At 44.7% G+C, this 22,288-nt stretch overlaps 2 long non-coding RNA genes across 2 annotated transcripts; both read right to left on the bottom strand.

The window, feature by feature from the left end:
- Positions 1 to 3,066: 3,066 nt before the first annotated feature.
- Positions 3,067 to 5,839, bottom strand: LOC120677511. The gene is made up of 2 exons (XR_005676348.1): positions 4,197 to 5,839; positions 3,067 to 3,377 (listed from the first exon to the last, which is right to left on the bottom strand). It is a non-coding gene; the product is annotated as an uncharacterized LOC120677511 (long non-coding RNA).
- A 10,939-nt stretch (positions 5,840 to 16,778) lies between these two features.
- Positions 16,779 to 18,306, bottom strand: LOC120679489. The gene is made up of 3 exons (XR_005677207.1): positions 17,471 to 18,306; positions 17,286 to 17,403; positions 16,779 to 17,184 (listed from the first exon to the last, which is right to left on the bottom strand). It is a non-coding gene; the product is annotated as an uncharacterized LOC120679489 (long non-coding RNA).
- Between the last annotated feature and the right edge of the window lie 3,982 nt (positions 18,307 to 22,288).

Here is a 22,288-nt window from a genome sequence, read left to right as displayed (position 1 = left end):
CCGAGGGATGGAGCCTCATGCACCTGGAACCGCCTTTGCCATCCAATGATGAGACGCGTGCACGTGGAAGATGGAGGTCGGTGGTGCCCAAAGTCTGTCGGGCAACCTGGGTAGTCGGCCGATAGAAATGGTGGCCACAGGCTGCCTAGTGGTCTCCAAGTTCAGTGCAAGTGTGCATCCCACGTCTCCTTGCGTTTTAGGCAGCCATGTGGGTTTATGAATTCTCGTGCTTGCGCCTGATTGGTCGAGAGGAGGTTCCCTTGGATCGATGATGTGTCATCTTGCTTATGGGTTGTGCTTCCTTCTCATTCCCAAGCAAAAGCAATTTGCACACAAATATTCACCAATACTTTGTGGAATTTGTTAGTAATAACTCCTACCACAAATATTGACGCTTGTCTTTTATGCGCTCATGCAGGAGCTGACGGTCTACTCTGATCCATGGGAGGCTAATTGGCATGCTCTGATTGGTCGGGTTTCAAGATGGCAACGGATATTATCCGCGCGGATAGTGACTCTGTAAACCCGAACCCGCGGAGCAAAAACCGTGCCCGCACCCGCGCCCGTCACCCGCAACGGGCACCACCTTACACCCGCGCCCGCTACCCGCGGGTAACAAATGCCCGCGGGCATGCCCGTACCCGCCAGGCCGGCCGCTGGATCTGGGATCTGGGAGGGCGCGACGGGCCGACGGCGGAGGGCGGCAGCGGCCGGGACGGCGGCAGGGACAGCGGAGGGCGGCAGCGGCCGGGACGGCGGCGGGGACAGTTGAGGCAGCGGCGGCCGGGACGTCGTCAGGGACAGCGGAGGGCGGCGGTGACCGGGGACGGCGGTGGGGAAGGCGAAGGGCGGCGGCGGCGGGGACAGCGGAGGGCGGCGGCTACCGGGGATGGCGGCGGGGAAGGCGGAGGGCGGCGGGGACAGCGAACGGCGGCGGGTAAGGCGGAGGGTGGAGGGCGCGACGGCAGCGGGGATGGTGTGCGGCGGCGGTAGGGGAGGCGGGGAAGGTGAGCGGCGGCGCGACCGGCGCCGGTTGCTGAGGCCTGGTCGGGGTGGGAGAGGGTGCCGAGAGCGGGAGGTGGAAGAGAGCAGCGGCCGGAGGGGGAGACGCCGACAGAGGGGAGCCGGCGGCCCTGGAGGCCGAGCGCCCGAGGGGTTGGGTTGGGGGCGCAAGGGCGATCGGGTTTGCGGCTTGGAGTCGCGGTGAGTGGCGGCTGGGAGAGTGGGAACCGCGAACCCTAGAAACTATTATATATACTCATGGTTTTGGCCCCACATGTCAGCGGCTATGCGGGTTTGCGGGTTCGGGTATCAAATTTTGAAATCCGTTAGTAAATAGCCGTCGGGTTTGAAGTCGTACCCGCGCCCGCGCCCGCGGGTACAAACCCAAACCCGAATCCGCGCCCAACGGGTTCGGTGTCCGCGGATTTGCGGGTTTTTTCTACCCGTTGCCATCTTGAGTCGGGTTTTGTAGCTTGGAGCCTGGAATGTGTTTTACCTGCATTTCTGCCCAAATTTTGATATAGCAATATTTTCTAGGGGAAACATGGAATCGACCTTTTTTTTGGATAAATATGCAAGCATGGGATTTTAATTCCATAATATTTTACTCAAATTGACGTTTAAAATGGGTCGTTATCGAGCGTCAGCAGCACTCCGGCGCCACGGGCCGTAGGAGCCGCGGGCCACCGCCGCCACCGTCAATGCTCGCCAGCGACGCGTAGGGGGAGAAAAGCAGCCCCATGGCCGGCCACAAATGCCGCCGCCGGCAGCAGCTCCGCGGTGCAGTCCATCTTCGACTGCGGCCTGGCACTTGGTTGGGCCCGGTGGCCATGCCGTTGTTCCCATTGTGGCCACCAGACGCCAGCATCTCACGGATCCAGGCGCCAGCCTGCCCGTGCATGCCACCGGTGATGACGAGGGGCTTCGCCGCAAGCCGGCCTCGCATAGCCCCATATGAGGCGCCGCCACACTCCACCACCCGCGTAGCAACGAAGAAGGCGTGCGGCCGGATCTGCACGATTTGACCTTGGCACCTTGCCGCCGCCATCCTAGCAAGCTATATGGGCTTCTGGCGGCTGGCTCCGGCGGCAAGGAGGGGAGAAAAAGGTGGCGGCGGCTAGGGTTTGACCGCCATCCGAGGCTGTCAGCCAAGTATCTCCCTTTTATGCACAAAGTCTCTTCATATAAGTAAGGCCATGTTTAGATCCCAAAACGTAAAATGCAAAATTTTTATAAATCGTTTACATAGTGTACTAAATGTAGTCAAAAAATAAATCACATTATACCAATGGACTGTAAATCGCGAGACGAATCTAATGAGCCTAATTAGGACGTGATTAGACACTAAATTGATACAGTAATACTACAGTAAACATGCTCTAATGATGGATTAATTAGGCTCATTAGATTCGTCTCGTAGTTTACAGACGAGATCTGTAATTACTTTTGTGATTAATCTACATTTAATACTTCAAATGTTGAAGATTTCTTTCAAAAATACAAAAATATCTAAACAAGACCTAATTCCTAGCTAGCTCGCTACAGGCAGTAGGCCTGAAGCCCTCAACGGGGTTGCAATGGTGTAAGGCGAAGCCTTCTGCTACTGCGGCGACGAGCGAGGGGTGCTGCTCACTGCCTGCCTCAACGTGGCCTTCCTGCTCAGCGCCACGTCCACCAGTGTTCTACGCTTTAGCTTTAGCAACAACCGAAGTGTTCTGATGTTGCTGGATTAGTACCAGCTTTGGTAAAGTAAATACTAAATAGATATAACTTACACCAGCCTTGGTTAATATTTTTTGGACCCGGCTATATTACGGCCGGCCGTAAAACTAGTCTTCGTACTGCCGCACCATTTTAGGAAAAAAAGACAAAATTGTCGCTTTCCACCTGAGCCCCGCCAACTTGCGTGCCCCGTTTCTTTTCTTCCCCACGTGATCAACTTGCCTCTAGAGATAAATTAGCTAGTCCCTCGCCTCCGCTGCCCCCATATAGAAAAAAAACTTAAACTGTTAAATTCCAGCCGGCGGCGCCATCAACCAAAGAAAAAAGAAATGCTCAAGCAGATGCAAAAGGAAAACAAATATAGTGCCATAGACTGTCTAAACTAGGGCAAGTACATTTTTCACCACTCCCCAAGAGAAAATGATACTGTTTGCGTTCATCTACAGTGATTTTAGGGTTCCTCCCCAGCAACTATCCCTTCCCCAAAAGAAACAGAATCTGAACCCCCAATTTTTTCTATCTACAATGTATCTACAAATAGTTGTCATCTATCCAAAATGAAACTTGCTTGATCATGCACCCATACTCCACCTGCACGCTGTTGATCCCTCTCCACCCCCAATCACCCAACCCAAAGGTCCTTTGTGTTCAAGCTGCAAAATGTAGTTGGGGGAAAAAGCAGTATGTTAGTTTTGTGGATTCTAGAAGCAATGTTGCGAAAATTGCTTACACAAAATACTCTGTTATGTCTTTATATGAACAAATTATTGCATGGAGAAATTGCACTATCCTGCCATGCAAATAGAAATATAAACTCCCCTGGACTAACTACACAAGGTAACTCCTCTCTAGCTGACCATGATGATCTGCTTGATTCTACTGTATGTTTCTGATTTTGGTCACCTACATAATGTTATGGTAAAAAGGTTGTAGATAACATGTAGTGACAAACCATATAAGAACAAAAAGAGATGTAGTAAAAAAATTGCAAGATTTCACTACTGAACTGGAGTTGTACATGAATATGCTAAGAAAAAATTGTCAATTAATTTACTTATTTTGCTTACTGCAAATCCAATTTAATTATACAAATTTTCCCCCTACCTATTTTGTAATGCCTCTGTCTATTATGTGATCAAATGCTAGTCTTGAATGCATTTGTTGTTTACTAGTTACATAGCACCTATTTTCCTGCTATACTCCCCTAATTGCTTGGTGAATAACACTGTTTTGCTTACTGAATTGTAGGTGAAAAAATAGGACTACTTGTATGAGCCTACTCTCTAACACCAAGCACCAAGCAGGAACTAAAATCAATTGAAAAAGATGGCAGATCATAAAAAAAAATTGATAACTCAAATCTAAAAGGCACAAATTGATATGTTGGAATACAGAAAAATATCAGAATCAGAATGCAAATATGCTAAACTAAAATGAATAAATTGCTTGATGATTTAGCAAAACTTGCTTACAAATAAATCCGAGAGGGGTATATGACATTGACTACCAATCTATTCTTCCTTAGACATATGCTGGCTGAGACACATTTCTATTACATGATACAAACTCCCTACAAACAGGGCTATGAGTATTCAGTATTGCATTGATCCCAAAAATGTATAAGAAATAAAAAGAATCATCTATCATCAAAAAGGCAAAAAAGAGGAAACCAAACTTGAAAAGAGATGTGATTGTATTGCCTCCCACTCCCTTGATCCAAAACTACATCACAAGCAAAATCTGAGCATTCATGGCTCATGGTGCTATGTATGCATCCCAGCAAAAAAAAGATCTACCAGTATATTTTCGTGCATATATAAATTGCCAATACCACATTAAAAAAATACATAACTAAACAAATCAAAATGCTTATGACCTTTGCAAAAACTGCATACCTCTCTGATACAAAAGAATCATGTACTTATTGCCTTCATTTCTGTCTATATTACTGCCTAATTCAAACCATAATATTGCAGCTCAGTAGTTAGAGGATACAAAAAAGAAAAGTGAAGAAGACACACTAATAGGATAAATGCAGAACCAGAAAGAAGAAAAATAAAATATAGAACAAATGAAATTAATGCATACCCAATATACAACTAAGTACTGCTAGCAAATTGTGAGGTGAATATTTTGTTTGCTGATTTTGCATAACTTGCCTACAAGTAAATTATGCAAAGTTCATCCGTAGAACTTAAAAGAACATGAGAAAAATACACTAATTGGCCAATTCCAAATAGAAATATTATTGCCTATTGAAAACCATATTATTCCTCACCCAAACTCTGGAATAGGGATCAAATCAAAATGTCGAAATAAGTGAGAGAGAGAGAGAGATGCACCTTGACGCTAACAAGCCAAAGCACCCTGCCGCGGGGTGGTGCCCCGTCCTGTGTACGCAGCCGTCCACAACGCTGCTGCGCTCCATTCATGGCCGGTATGTACGCAGCCACTCCCATTCATGGCCTTGCCTACGATGCCGGTTGTGTAATGAAGGTTTAGCACATGTCGGAACTTTGCCTAGCAATTATAAATGACAGATTACAGAGCAAGAAAAAATTATTCCTTTCAAGCTGATTCATCACCAGATTGTGTGGAACAAAAAGTAGCTAGTCGGTAGGGTATATGGTGCACTACAAATCACTAGGTTGAAAATAGTAGATGTATCTAATTGAAATAGAAGGCAAGAATTCAAGTCATTGAAAAGAAACAAAATCTAAAAAACAAATAGAAACAAGCTATGCGCCTACGCTTAACTAACACCTAATACTATTTGCAAGTACTATTTCATATAAGATATATTATGCATAAAAATATGAGATATAACAGACTCGAAAGCAACCTAGGGCAAGTAAGCAAACAAAATGCATCAAATTACAAGTATATGCCTATCGTTGGAACACAAATATGCTAAATCAAATGAGCAAAATTGCCAAACTATGATACATAAATTACTCATCGATTTTCCCTACAGGTTGAACAATATAGTTAAGGAGGTCAAAACTAGGTGTGTGGAACCAGGCTGCACTGTCCAGATTTAACTCCCTCTAAAATCTTTAACCTGGGAGCAGAAAACTCCTCTCAACATGATCATGTAAATACGGAAAAAGATCATGTAAATACGGAAAAATGCCAGGGTATAACACATAAATGCTAACCTAAGATGGATAATTTGCCTATAGAATTAATATAAGTTGCTTTAACCCCATCCATGCCTCAATCCAAGAGTGGGAGGGGGAAGGGAGGAGGAGGACCCATCGTTGTGGGGCATCGGCAGCAAGCCACTGGAGCTGCTGGAAATCACGGGATGAACGAAATGGGTGGGGAGGATTAGGTTAAGTTGAGGATGACACTGTCATCGGAAAGCCACCCCATGGGCCGTTGGAAGGAGGCTCGCCCCTCCGGCGGCGCGATGTGGATCCCCATCACCGCTGCCACACTGCTCGTGTCGCTGTTGGAGTCGCCGAAGTTGAACAGCACCACCCCATCCCAAAATCCACAAGCTCCGAGCACTCTGTTCCTAACCCTCGTTCGCATCAGATTGAGGAGGCAGCTCACCTCGATGCTGAGTCGCTGATGAGCCGAATCACCATCCCGCGCCTGCCGCCGGACGGTGCCTCGGTCTGTGCGCAGCCGGCACCTGCAGCCCCCGCCTCTCCCATTCATGGCCTCGCCCACGAGGCCACGGCCGCGAGCCACTTGCCGGTGACAACGACATCTCACCCGGCGGCCGGCCTCACCCACCGCCGCGCCTCACCCGGCGGCGGGCTGCTGGAGCGGATCGAGGCTACCCGGAGCTATTAGGGTTTGGTGGTGCCCGCCCGACTTGCAAAGGAGGGAGGGAGGTAGGAGCGCGACACGGGGGAGAGGTGAGGTGTGCTGGAGGAAGGTTGGCCAGCGAGGCCGCATCGATGCTCTTGCCCCCGTCGCCGCCTAGCATGCCACTACCAGAGTGAAGAAGAACGGGGAGGGGAAGAGATAATGTTACTGGGACCCACACGCACATGGGGCTGAGCGAGTGGTACAAATAAAAAGTCTCTGGCGGAGCAATAGGTGAGGACGATCCATCAAAATTACAGCCGGCCTGATGGAAGTCATTACCATTTTTTTTTGCACGAAACATGGCCCAAAGTTTAAAACAACTACTATATGGGCAACCTCGTTCCACGTAACAGCTGGAACACAAACAAATTTTATTTCAAGTTAGGGGTATATTTCTGTGGATGCATGTCGTTTTTCCTCAAATTATATCTAAAATTTGCCATCCCGTCCCTCACCCTATATTCCAAAAGGTTCTCTCAACGAACTCATGCGCGAGCCCTATTATTGTATATACCTTCAATTCTCCCGGTGCACATTTAAATTGGAATGAAAGCGAAATGTAGCTGGCAATAAATAAACTGGCAAGAGCACCTTGACAAAATAGATTACTAGCTAATGGGCGCCATGATCAACACATTACGAAAACTCACATGACCACGCTTGTTTATTCAGAGCATCTTTGCCAGCTGCTGTGATATGGATCTAGACATGTACGGGTGGTCAAGACTATTATAATACTCCCAACTAATTAAGACTAAACATATTTATTTATTAAATAACTTCAGGGCAATGCCGTACCTCAGGCCCGTCCCGATGGCGTGCAACCGGTTCAGCGGAACAGGGCCCCCAATTTGGAGGGCCCCAAATACAAGATCAGCAGCCTATTAGGTCTATTAATATTTTGGTCTGTGTCATTGGCTCCAACTAGTTGCCTATTGCATTACGAGAGCTGGTTATTCCGTTGCCTTTTTTCCGCGGCAGCAACGATGTGTGGTCTTCTCGACTGGCACGATCACGCGACTTAATAGGACAGAGGCACAAGGCGTCGATGTGCCATCTGCGACAGCCGTATTTTATTCATTTAATCGATGATGAATTGATTATTTTTATATGCATGCATCAATTGATCTAGGCAGTTCTTATGAGAGATCGAAAAATCTGATATTGATGCTAAGGCAAAAAAAAAATTTACAGTATCCGTCACATCGAATGTTCGGACACATACATGAAGCATTAAATGTAGTTGAAAAAATAACTAATTACACAGTCTAACTGATTAGCACGTGATGAATTTTTTAAGTCAAATTAGTCTATAATTGAACATTATTTATCAAGTAACAACGAAATATGCTACAATACCAAAACTAACAATTTTTCACCAACTAAACAGGGCCTAATAAACAGTATATGGATTTGCTAGTCCAGTACGTAGGCCCTACTTGATATTTTCGTACAGGGCCCCTGCCGTACCTCTTGCTGGCCATGCTGATTGCTGACAAAGACCTCACATGAGAACAAGTAAAGCCCATGGTTTTACGCCAGGCTAAACGTTGAGGAGATAAATAAATTTTTATTAGGCATATTCAATCTGTCCCACTTTGTTTGCAGGTCAGCTCTGGTGTGCGCCTCGATCGCCATCTACTATCTTGTTTCTCCTAACTATGCTTATTTTTTTCAAACTAATACAAAAGCAGACGCTCACATACACGCACACACACTTTATCCATATAAATGCATACGCAATGTTACTCCTGTGAGCACTTTCGAGATTTATACCAAACCAGCATATATTTGAAATTGACGAAGTGATCACAAGTATCTTGCTACCGATGGCGCATCACCTACCCCTGATAGAATAGCGCCGGTTAATTATCTTCTTGTTAGAGACTCATTCCTGATAATTTGGTTGCAATTTGATTTTAAACCTGTCACAATTTCAACTGTTTGTGACAAATAATGTGGGTGCCACGCCACATTCTCTTTTAACCTTGCACGAATATCAACTATATGAAAATATTATTAGCATATTGCTTGACAGAGTGGTCTGCTTTGGTGTCTACTTAATGTTTCTCAACAATGCAGAATAAACAGAGTCCTAGGCACGCAAGACGGGTGGATGGATGCAAGTTAATACATATAAAGTGGTTACAATAGTACTTTCCCATCAATCAAAACCTAAATACTTGAAATAACTATGGGCAAAAGCAGCCTAACCTTAAGATTCAAAATACCACTGATTAACTATTACAGTATCCAAATCCATACCTGTAACGTTTGGGGAGGGTACGGGTTACCTATATATGGGTAGGGAAATTGATGATTTTACCCAATTTCTGTACTCTGATTGTGAATTGTGAGTTTACCCTTACTTTCAGCAACTTTATAATTTGACTCCTATTTTTTAATTGGGGCTTTGGTGTTTCTACCCTCGTTTTTAGCTCCAATGGTGATTTTACCCTCATTTTTTTAACTTTGCATTTTTACCCTCACTTTTTCAACATGAAGGGAGAGTATACCCCTCATCTGTTAAGTGCACCTAACGGTGTTAACTTTTATGCAAAAGGTCAAGTCTACCCCAGCTGCTTCCCTCTCTCTATCTTCACTGACATGTGGGCCCAAGGGGTCAGCGCGGCCCAAGCCGTGTCAAGGCAGGCCGGCGCCTTGACCCAGGGTGAGGACGCGCCCATGGCGCGGCCCCGCGCGCGACGCGCGACGCGGCGGCGGCGGCGCGGCCAGGCGAGGTCGGAGTAGGGCGGGAGGCACGCGCATGACGTGTTCCAGGGCAAGGCGAAGCTCACCACGGCAGCGGACGGCGCGCGCGGCGAAGGCAGGTGGCACCGGCGGGAGGGGCTCGCCGGGGCTCTGCACAGCAAGGGAGGAGGCCGGTTAAGGGGCGGAATCGGCCGAGGGGAGGGAGGAGAAGCTCCCCACACGAGGAATCGAGCCGAGGCTCACCACAGGCGACGAATCGCGACAGTGACGGAGCTCCAGGCGGCGGCGGCAATGGAGCCCCAGCTGCCCAACGGGGGGCGCGAGGAAGGGGAAGGGCGACTGACATGTGGGCCCAAGTCGTCAGATTCTCCTTCAACCTTCAGCAGCCTTCATCCTTTCTTCCATGGTGGCTGTCCTGGGGGTGAGGACGATGGGGGAGGTGGGGAGGGCGACGAAAGAGGGGTCGCTGCGCGGGAGCAGCACCGCTGGCCGCCGGGAGCACCACCATCGGTCGCCAGGACGAGCAACGCCTGTGACGCCCCATGCACGAACCGGGATGAGAGGACGGGGAGAGGGGAGGACGACGAGAGAGCCGCAGGGGCACTTTCGTCCTTTCGACCGCCTGTCTTTTCTTTTTTTTTTGCAGTTTATTTTAATCAGTACCAACGGTGTTATATAATAGGGGTAGACGGAGGGTTCGTTTGAAAAAAATGAGGGTAAAAACACAAAGTTAAAAAAACGAGGGCAAAATCACCATTGACCTTCAAAGTAAGGGTAGGATCACCAAATTCCCTTTTTAATTTCATTACTGAGAATGTAAATAAATGATTAAAAAAACTTTTTAATAGTATGGAAAGACAATAATATCCCTTATCTATTTAGAAGCATATCCCAATCCGGTGTACCCCTCAAGTAGGGATGGAAACGGTAAGGAAATAATAAAATGGATATCTGAGATATCTAAATTCGTTTCCATACGTATGTGATCAGGCCCGGTCCTGAGATTTTAGTGGCCCAGGGCGAAACTCAATTTAAGACCCTTAATATAAATATATTCATGTCAAACACTTTTTAATACTAAGTATTAGATGCATATTTTCTAGACAACATAATGGTGCTAAATCTGTAAAAGAAATTAGTAATCAGAAACTAGCACAAAATCGAAGGGTACTAGATGAACGCAAGAAGAAATTTTTTCTGACTGTCTTTAAAAACTCGCACCTCAATGTATAGATTCTATTCCTCACCAATGTATAATGAATTGAGATTATCAGTGGCCAGCTGCAACGAACATGTAATATATATAATGATATGTGGTCATCAATGATATCATAGCGAAAGGGCCTGTAGCCTAATAGTTGCAAGAGCCTTAGTAGCACCTGAGGTTATGGGTTCAACTCCCCATGGGAGCGAATATTCAGTGGTAGGCGACGTCTCAGTCTTTAAAAATGCTCATAAGGATAGAGTTTGCGTGTGTATTCATAGGGGTGTGAGTGTGCGTGCATTGTTCTAAAAAAATGGTATCATAGATCATGATAATTGTTACGTGCAGCTAGGATATACCTAGCTAGCTACCTATTCGGTCGTACTTGATCGTCGATGGCTTGATCTTGGTAACTGCGGATTAGACACATGAACATGCTTTCATGCGTTGGGTAATATGGCCATGTATTGCTCATGATGTGTACTCTACATAGTATACATGTAGGGGCCCCTTGGATTCCGAGGCCCGGGGCGGTTGCACTGCTCGACCCCCCTCAGGGCCGGGCCTGTATGTGATCCATTTCCATCATAGAGGATGGAAATTTAAAGAAAACAAAAAACGGATATTGGATATCCGAGATATCTAAATTTGTTTCCATATGTATTTGGTATGCTTGCATCCCTACCCTCGAGAACCATCTCCCGTCCCTGGACCTCTGGTCGTCCTCCCTCCCCAATTGAACCGCGGCGGCTGCTTCTGGCGGCGGCGGTGGCAAGGTACTGGCGGCGGAGGCGCAACTCGACCAGGCCGCGGCGCGGGGGCATCACCCGGGCAGCCAGGGGCGGGGGCATGCGGGCCGGCTAGCTAACAGTGTGGCAGGTGTGGAGGAGTGGTTCCAGAACACGCGGATCACCAAGCTCAAGCAGATGGAGGTCGACTGCGAGCTTCTCCGCCGCTGGTGCGACCGCCTCCCTGACGAGAACACGCGCCTCCGCCGGGATCTCGCCGATCTCCGAGCGTCTGGCGGGCTCACCGTCTGCGCCTCCTGCTGTGACAAGATGGCGCGCCGGCGAGATGGCGTGAGTCGTGACCGGAATTGCAGTCACTGGATGACCCGAGATCAAGCTCACGATCGTGCGCGCATCGTGGAGTCCAAGGCAGAATTTACTCTCCCTTTCCTCTTGTTGATAATTATGCATGAGGTTATACTTGTAATTAATTAATTATGTAGTTACCACGCTGCACGAACTTTAATTCATTGAAAAGTACAGCTTCACGAGGTTCTCGTCACTTTGTATATGCAAGTTATGTTATGATGCTGTCAAGATTTTTATTATTGCTCAATTTTGATCTTGTTGATTTTAGATGATAAAATTATTCTCATATCTGATAAAACATTGTCCATGTGTTTAATGTCAAAATGGGGTAAAACTACAACGTATTTACATCATGTTTAATATTAAAATGGAGTAAAATCACAAAGTGTTCAAAAAATAGGGGCAAAAAGCAAGGGTGAACTCGTCTTTTACCATCTCATTTCACACCTTTAAGTTTTATCCACGGTGTAGGGATAAACGCTCTCTTCATTTTCATAAAATAGGGTAAAATCATAAAGATTGGAAACACAAGGGTAAAATTACAATTTGTAATAAAATAGGAGTAAGAAAGCATAGCCCCATTTAACATGCACTCGTTTAGATAATAAACTAATACTTGCGTTTTGGCCCCTATTTTTACATATCAGCCTCACATATTCTACGTGTATGACACTATCTCTTGATTAAGAGATAGTTCCTCATCTTTCTTCTTTTTCTCTCTCTTCCACTATCAGATCCGAGGCTATATGATATTCTACGTGGCACAAATTGTGCGTAATAAGGGATGGAGCATGTTCCGTACCCTAAAATGTTGTAATGTACTCGTATACGAGTAGGACTAGTCGGTACCGAAAGAAACTACTCGGATAGTCTCGGCAAAGGATTCCTAGGCTTGTATTGGGGTAGATTAACTATGTCTCCTAGAGTATATAAGGGTGGGTAGAGACTCCCTCCAAACCATAATCTAGAAACTGCAATCATAGAAAATACAAACCACCAAATAAGATGTAGGATATTACGCAACTCTCGGCCTAACTTGTCTAAACCTTGTGTTGCTTGCACTTTCGAGTTCCTAATCTCAACGACACTCTACCTACGAACCAACTACCTCATGTATTCCTGAGTAGACTTAGTGGTAAAATACCGACATCCTCATAGACTAAATATTGTATTTTACTCTCTTATAAGCTAGCTGACTCGGCACTATTGAAGGAAGCTTAAAAGCTGCACAGTAGCACACACACGTAAAAAAATGTTGCAGGACACAGAACGAGAGTAGACTTGCCGACTTGTCCAAGCGTAGCACCCTGGTGTGGGACCACCATGATGACTGCTTCCATGCATGATTGGGCTATTTTTCTTTCTACTAATTTGTAGATGCAACTTCTTGATCTTACTCTTCAGCATGTGCTCGCAACTAATTATAAGCTCAGATAAGCAGATCGTGGGACAAAACTAAGACACGCTGGAGCTATTTTACTCATGGGACATCGCCACTTGTCGAAATGGGGTAGATCAGAATATATTTGCATAGTGTAACTGCATTAAATTTATTTTCTTGATAGCTGTATTAAATATATATAACCGTGGGTCCTGCTTAATTTTTTGTTTGTTTTTGGGCGGGGCGGCCGCGGAGAGCGGGGGGTTGTTCACACCTAGCACTTCTTTTGAAAGACTATTTAACAACATGTGCATTTTGGTGATTAAGTTACAACATAAGTAATAAGACTAATAAATTTATGAAATCATATTAGTAGGATTTCTAGATTCAATGGATAAAGTCCAATTCATAGCCAAGATGTCCCAACCACATCCAAGACGCCTAAGATATAGTGACAAAATTCGTAGAATATTTTGAGGGTGTTCAAATGACAGTAGAGGTGAATTGGAAAAGTGTCAGCATGGATCAGAGCGTTGGATGGTCCAATGGTATCAAGAATAAATAGGTCGGAGCAATGAAGAATTGCAACGTTGAAATGAAGAATAAATAGGAAAAGTGATTAAGTGAAAAGAAGCCTTCAGCGTCAGATAAAATGATGTTTGTCAGACCCGGGGTCACGAGATACCTGACGTGGTACGGTCATGTACGAGATGTAGGGTAGGGCATGTCTTGTATGCATACATCATGTAACTATTCGTACCAATCTTGTACCAGTCGGGATAGATAGAAACCACCCGAGTAGTACTCGGGTAGGACTTTACGCGCCACACCGACCTAGGGTTCCATGTAACCCTGCTCCCCTGGCCTATATAAGGGCGGGCAGGAACTCCTCCGAAGCATAGTCTACGCGAGAAACCCTCATTCATCCCTCAAGCAATACAAACCACAACACATGATGTAGGGTATTATGCAACTCGCGGCCCGAACCTGTCTAAACCCTCGTGTTCCTGATTTCAGCGGTCCCCTATGAACAAAGTACTAAGGTATCCCTAGGTAGGCTTGCCAATAGAACACCGACAATATTGTACCGAATGATCTGATACTGTTGCCAAGAGGTGTCGGTGCAAGCGTGGGTGATTACTGAGAGAGCATGTTTGGCAACATGAGGTTTTGGGAGAAAACTCTTCAGTGCTGAATGATCTGATTGGTGTTGGATGAAGACCTCGGTGCAATGGCGCAAGCAAAAGGTGATGTGGCAGAAAGTGCGCAATGGCTATGTGACAAAAAGGATGGTACCAGATGATCTGATACCCACCGAAGCATAGTGGCAGTTCATCTGGTACTAATTTTCTTTTTCTAGTCATTCACTATACCACAACACTAAACTAGTGTCAGACGTGAATCACTAAAAATCTGTTATTATCGACAAACCATTGATTGCTATAAGTCCTCAACAAAAGGTATATGTATGTCTGCCGGTATTTCTCACTCCAGTGTCAAACAATCAGTCGGTATAGGGTTGTCCGTCGGTATAAGCTTATACCGACACCACTTTCAACGATTCAAGGCGCCAATCGGTATAAGTCTATAGCGACTGATGGTTAGACGCTAATCCTGTTTTTGCCGACGAAGCTATTGTCGGCATTTAGGGGGCTGTGGTGTAATGGTTGGAGCAATGGCTCTTTGGAGTTCTTGTGCTATTTATACCCCTTTTACTCGCACATTTGAGGTTACTAGAGTTCAGATGAAGCTCATACACATCGAAGAAGACAGCTAAACCATCACAGTGTTTAGTGATCATATTCAAAGTCTTTAGCACAAGTTTTGAGTGTGTTAGTGCTAACCTAGACCTAGAGAGTGAGAGAGCAAGGTGTTGCTGCCTTGTGTTTGGTTTTTGAGTGAACTACAACTTTATTCTTGGTGTGTCGGCCCCTTGGAGTCTTGGAGGCTTGCCGACAAAACATCGATCCTCTGACTTGGTGTGGAGCGGAGACGACAACTTTATGCAGGGAACGAGGAGCCCCCTCCTTCATGGGAGGCTCCGTAGTGAGGATGACGCCAAGGTGTTCAAGGCAAGAGGTGGTGAGCATTGCCTTTGTACCAAGGTCCTCGTCTACTTGGCGAGACCTGCTTAGTGATGAGATGGTTTCTCTCTCCCTCAAAATTAACAAAAAATCCCTGCCCAAATTCAAGCCAAGCAAAGCAACCAAAACTGTTTGCTTGTTCTCTAACCTTTCAAATTATTATGATTTCTCTCATATATTTTACATTTCATAATTATGATTTTCTCAAAGATTGGCTTTTCTAATCCCTCTGGATCTATCCTCTCATATATACAAGCTGTTTCGTGTGAACTTCTAGCTAGTCCTGGAAAGTTCTTTAGAAGGAATTAGTACATTCAAGCACGCAAGCTCTCAATGATCTGATCCAAAATAAAAGCAAAAGGGTTGGGCAGCAACTGTTGTTGATAGATCATGGGTGTGCCATTACCAATGTTATAATATGAAATGTGCATGAGCACTCTTAGCTTGGCTTATTCAATTCAAAGTGCATCTTTTACAGCTGGTGCGTGCCATGGATCTGGTCAGGTATGCACGTACTACAGGATCTGTCCTTTAAGTATAATAACTTAGACCAAATAATTTAGTGATCATGCATCCTTCGCAAGGACACCTCTTGCTCACCACGCTGACAGAAAAACGGCCCAACAAAACAAGCTATGCCCATAGTTTTGTTCCACGCAGGCAGGCAAGGCAAGGCTAAACAAATGAAAAGGAGACAAAATTAGTTTTAGGCCTATTGCTACTGGTAAGCTCTGATTTGTATTGTAATCCGTCCTTTTTGGTTGCAAGTGAGCTAGTGCTCCTCACTAACTATTTCATATTGTCTGGATATAACAGCCCTAATGACGAATTTAAAACCTCTCACTTTATTCATGTTGTAACAAATGTGGGTGGCACGCCACATGCCCCAAATAATCTATAGATCTCGATCTGCAAGGAGAATAGTTGTTTATACTAGCTTAACAGAGACCTCAGTTCAGCCACTGCTTGTTTTATAGTTCCCAAAAGAATCATACAGAAGAAATTCAGAGCGAGCTACAGCTTTCAAGATAAAAAAAATCTGTCAAAAAATAATGTGTGTTATTTTCCATCACCACCTTGATAAAGTTATAAAAAGGAAACACTTCAAGTTATGACATGAGTGACCAAACAACTCTAAGTCAAATATTTGTATTGAAAAATTTACAAATTAAAAAAAGAGCGTAGACTGCTGATTGGTCATAGTGTGTGGGATCACCAGGATACCTGCTGCAGCTCGATCTAACTTTTTTTCTACAGCTTTAGATGCAACCTCTTAGTACTATACTCCTTCTACGCGTAAGCTTGAGAATAATTATATGTTGAGATTAGAACATCAAGGAAGAAAATTTTATGCCTCTAACTAATAATAATTAACTGACGGAAGATCCCAACATGTAGACTGAGGCAGATTGTAACACCTTAATTTAAATTTCAGAATTTAATAATAAATTTAATTGGTTTATTTAATTTTCTAGGATTTAATTTGCTTAGGCTGGCTTTTAATCTAATTTTGTTGCATAAGTAATTAAAATTTAGTTTAGGGCTAACTGTTTGTGCATTCATGCCGTTGCATAGGTTTACTTGTTTGAGTGTTGTAGGGTTAGATTCAAATTTGAGTTTGAATTCAAATTAGTTGAGTGTGGTTTGAAAAGAAAAGAAGAAAGAAGAAACCAGACCCAACCCAGAAACCAGCCCTTCAGCCCTAGTTCCATATGAATACATAATTTTTCCAGTACCTCAAAGGACCTAATACAAGATAACACTAATGAGAAATTAAACGATGTATCATCTCTTGACTGGGTTGGTTTCGAATTCGAGAACTGAACTAGGTGATACCCCGCGTGTTGCTGCGGTGATTTATATACTATAAGAACAAATCTAAAAAGGGTAATGTTTTTAAATGAATGTTCTCTAATGCCTTGGGGATGGCATTGGTTAGTGGAAGCTTCCTGTTGTACTCATATATAAGTTGACGACTCATGATTTGGATCAGTACTTGTGGTTTCTTGGTGCCTCCCCGGCTTCAAGAGCCAAGAGCCGTCTCTTCTTGTAATTGGCCTTGAAGCAGGTTTGCCTGAGCCTCTTGGTCTTCTTCTCGAGCTGCACGTACACCGTCACCCTCAACTGCTGCTCGGTCGCCTTGCCCGCCTCCTGCAGGACCTGCGCGGCCATCAAACAGCATCGCAAAGCTTACGTGTCGATAAAATTCTATCAGATGCAGCGCATTGCAAATTGAAACTATGGGTAGCGACATAGGACACCTGGACATTGTTGATGAGGGCCTACAGGCTATTCATCTTGTGGTACGGCCACCTGGGGTTGCCCAGCTCCGTGCAGTGCTTCTTCAGGACGGTGAGGCGACGTTGAGCTCCGCACCGCCTGCATGATCGACATGTAGAAGTACTGCGAATCTGCGACAGGAGGTCGAAAGTCAAGGCCTTCTCACCTCATCCGGCATGGTTTGCTCCGACGACCTTGCAGGGCTGCGAGTCTGCGACAGGAGCTCAAAAGTCAAGGCCTTCTCATCTTATCCGGCACGGTCTGCTCCGATGACCTTGCAGGGCGGCGCTTCCTTCTCCTCACTGTGACACAGCAGCGGCAGGTTCTTTGGCCTTGGTCCTCTTTCTTGGTGTTTGTTCGCTCCATCTCATCCCAATGCCTCAGCACATCGTCTTCAAAGATGGCATCGAGATCTCCTGCGTCTAACCTCTCGGAAGACCCAAAAAAAAAAAACTCGAATCCGCATAGAAGATTAAAAAAAGGAAGCTTTGAATCTCTGCTCTAACGTAAATGCAAACAAAAGAAAACAGTGGTAGTGAATGGAATCCGCAAGAGAGATTTTAAAAAAAAGAAGCAGCACCTTTGAACATCTTATCAGATCGCAGCGCCAGACTGAATCAAAGTCACGCAGACGCAGTACAGGAGGGGGGAGGGGGGCTGCTCGTCTTCAAACAACAGAGTAGCGGTGGGAACGTAAGTGATTGCTAGGCATGAATGCTATTAGTGCCAAGAACGGCTCCACTAATTAGCATGAACGGCATGAATTGCTAGAACGGCTCCACTAATTACCATGAACGGCATGAATTGCTGGGTGGAGGAATGGAAGCTAGAGAAGCAGAAGAACGGCTCCACTAATTAGCATGAATGACATGAATTGCTAGGCTGAGGAGTGGAAGCGAGAGAGGCAGGACATGCGGAAGAGAGAGCAGCGGGGGTGTGCGAGCCGGGCGGGCGCGTGTGCGAGCGACAGAGGCAGGACGGGCACGCGACACTGGCAGGCGTGGCGGGAGGCGCGCGTTGTGGGCAAGAGGTCCACGGGCGGCTGTCCGGGCAGGTGGACGGACAGAAGAACAGAGATGTGCTTAGAGTTATTGTGCCGTTGGATCACAGATCGGTTGGTCAAAAATTATTTAGGTGATGTGGCTACAGCACATGTCAAAGAAATAGCAATCAATGATGTGTAGTGGGGATCATCTTTATAAGAGTTATAGATGACCTAATACTTCAAGCATGTACTTCTGCATTGTTAGATACTCCTAGATCAACAAACAAAGTCTAAAAGTTGTGGAATTTGATAACTCAGTGACCTAATACAAAAAGCATTTACTTCTGCACTCCTAAATGGGTCAACAAACAAAACCTAAAAGTTGGCATCAAGTTATCTGCTAAAATTTAGAGTATTTACCATGACCGAGTGTAACATTATAAATACTGGGTCCTGCTTGAATTGTGTTGCATTCAAAAGAGAACTATATAGCTCATTCGTGCATTGCATGTTCGGCACGTAACTTTCAGCAGATAACTAATTAAGAAAGTGCATATATTATGAAGAAAATAATAGCCCTGTAGACCACAATATATATAGAAATATAAGATTATCGCTTTCTACATGGTTATAACAACTCATGCATATATTGTTCCAACCGACATCACCATGCATGCTTCATCAAACTCCCTAATAAGAAATAATTTACGTGACACACAAGGATAACATATCAAAACTAGACCTCAATAACAGCTCAATCATACAATAACTTATGAGGTTTGTTAGTGCCTATCAAGCATGCATGATTCAATTACACTAATGGACAAAGCTACCAAGTATAGAAAATTCCAGCACGCCTCAATCAGAAAAGGAAAACTATATCGGATAAATTAGTAGACAATAATATTGCACAAATTTATATTGTTATTTTATTGATATTTGCTAGTCATAATTAAAAATTTGACTTAGGATAATGTTGATGAACTAAAATTAATTGGATTAAACTGTAATGGAAACCCATAAAGGGGATGCACGTTATATAATCAACTTGATAAATCAACATCTGTTCCAAAATAAAGTTTCATGAATGTTGAGAAGTAATAGGTGTGTTGCTGCAAAATTTGGTGCGATGAATCTTGCGGAGCATGACACGTTAAGGCCTAGGATCTCTGCTTATCTTCAGTCCAGATCCTGTATTTGAGGTTCGCGGCTTGCCAGTCAATTTAACCTACAATTGACAAGGGAAATAAATTTAATTAGTAATTAATTAATAGGGAGCCTATCGGCTGGAGTTCCGAATAGTTCCATAAAAAGTGATATGGCCATGTAGTATGATACACCAAAGAGATCATTTGCTATATAGCTGATTCTCATGTGGGAAATGACATAGGATTCAAAAGGGTTAATCTCTCACAAGATATATATTGATTATGATCAATCAATCATATTAAGACTGCAAATTTGTCGACATATACTGCTATTAAAAATTTCTATACACCTTTAACTGGATCCAGACAAAAAGTCCTAGGCAGAGTGTTAATAAACACTCAAATTGGGTCAAATCAAACAGTGGCCATTAAGGAGAAGTGCTCTCAGTTTCAAATAAGGAAGTCTTATCTACTTCTCATAATGCTTTTGTTTAAGAAAGCAACGTGGTGAGATAGCGAGAGTTTGTAGCTCATGGTTTCACGCAGAGATCGCCACACTCACCCCCGCACATCACTCCAAGGCAGCAAACAACCCTGCAAGCATCGCCAAGAGCGATCACCACGGCCACTCCTACAAAGCACCTCACGCCGTACACCCATGGAAGGTGTGCTGGGGGATACGACGCCCTCAACAGGGAAGATGGCGCCCACAAGCGTCACCGTTATCAAGGCTTTCTCCCAAAAAGCCTCAGCAAAAACCTCGAGCCAAGATGCCAGAACCCTAGCTTGCCACCACCGCCACCCTCACCGGGAGGGAACTCGATGACGTCGTGTGGGACACTACGCACTACGGCATCCTCCTCCTCCTCCCCGACGACGCATCATCGCCCTCCGCTGCCGCAAATGGGGCCCTTCGCTTCGCTGTCTCGCCTACCGCAAATGTCCGCGGCGTCACACTCGACCACCGTGTTCCCGATGCCGTAGCGGTCCACGCGCGCAAAGACATCCCCATGGCTGCCTCATGCCGAGCGGGAGCTCAACCTCCTCCTCCCCAACGAGCACGTGGGCCGGCTGCCGAGAGGAGTCCCCACCACTACTAGAAAACAGGCTATGGGAACCGGTTGGAAAAGGCCTAAGGCACCGGTTTTCCAATCGGTTCCCGCAAACCGAGACCAATGGCCTCGCCTTAAGACACCGGGTTTTTCAACCGGTACCTTAGGCTTCCATTGGTACCGGTTGGAAAGACCAACCGGTACCAAAGAGGCTGCCACGCTGCGTCATCGTGGCAGCCTCTTTGGTACCGGTTGGTCTTTCCAACCCGTACCAATGACCTTTTCCCTTTTTTCCAAATCCAGTTTTGTTTGTTATATTTATTACTGTTTATTCTTTTATAATTGCTAAACACACTCAAGCTCTACAGTACTATACGTTCATTGGTCGTTCGTGTTCGTTTTCAGAGAATATTTGAAACTAACTAAAAGTGAAATGCGAGCATATAATTAAGCTAATTAGATGAACTAATATATTTACAAATTTACAAACATCGAGGCATAACATTTAAAAATATTTACAAATGTACAAGTCATGTTTGCAGTCCAACTATTGGTCCCCTCAGGAGGTCGATGGAAGTCCTCTATGGATGTGACCGTCGTGGTCGAACTCGCCTCTAGGATCCAAGATCTCGTTCAAAATGAATCCGGCGAGCTGCTCGCACATGGCGTTGATCCGATCAGTAGAGTAACATTCATCCCCTATTTGAGATATCTATCATTTAGGAAAAAAGGATTAACATCATGTGCGTTAGTACAATTATGAAAATGTACTAGTGAACGGTTTGGACGTACTCTCGTGTCTTCATCAGTAGCCTTTCCACATAGAGTCATGATGTTCAAGTAGTCGCATACGTAGTACCCACACCAATCAGTTCCTTGTTGTTGTCTCGTACACTTAGGGAGAAACAATTAAATTACTCAATTTAGAACAATTTAGGATTATATACTTAAGTAGACAAATCTTTGTGAATCAACATACCGGATAATCTAAGTTAACGTTCAATTCGGGACTCCATTGACCACGTCCTTTGTTATTTTTCACAATTTTTTTCCAAACCCTGCGCTCAAAGTTAAGTTTGATATTCAGGAATTGTTATTAACAGAAAAAAGATTTGATTGTGCAAACTGAACTTACCTGTTCAAGGGGTCTAGGATATGTTGGATTGTGGACTTTGGATTTCTCATTGAGTCAAAGACTATAAGATTGTCGGTCTCTACGGAAAGTATGAGTAAAATCCAATGATAACTGCAGATATAGATATGATATATACATACATGCATTAGACGACTTAGTATTTATTTAGTAATATAACAGAGGATTGAGTCGACCAAGGCTTACCCAAAGTTGTATGGTATGAATATATAGGATTTGTAATTTTGCCTAGTCAACGAATCGTACATGTTTTGGCACGTTTCCTTGTAATTTTAGTTGAGCACTTTCTGGTTGACTAGCAAAGGAGACATGAAGCCGATCTGATGGTGCCATCCATATTTTCGGCTTCTTTGGGTCTCCTGTCTAAACGATACAATAGAAATTTTATAATGCACACATATAATTATGTTCTTTTTAACAAAAAGTATTAATGTAGAGGTAAGTGATACTTATAAAACCCAAATGGTGATGATAGAGGCGTCGAGGGCTTGTCGATGGTAAATGTGATATAAATTTTCGAAGTACACCCAGAAGTCGTCCTCCCCGCGGAAGAAATCATGGTCACGATACTTGACTCCAAACATTTTCCCTTCTTCTTTCGACATTCGCAAGTACCATCTATGCAAATTGAACATCTGCGTGCCTA

The sequence above is a fragment of the Panicum virgatum genome, chromosome 6N (assembly GCF_016808335.1).
Source record: "Panicum virgatum strain AP13 chromosome 6N, P.virgatum_v5, whole genome shotgun sequence".
In the NCBI taxonomy this organism is placed as follows: domain Eukaryota; kingdom Viridiplantae; phylum Streptophyta; class Magnoliopsida; order Poales; family Poaceae; genus Panicum; species Panicum virgatum.
Note: the sequence above shows the minus strand (reverse complement) of the source record. Positions and strands in the feature narration are given on the sequence as shown.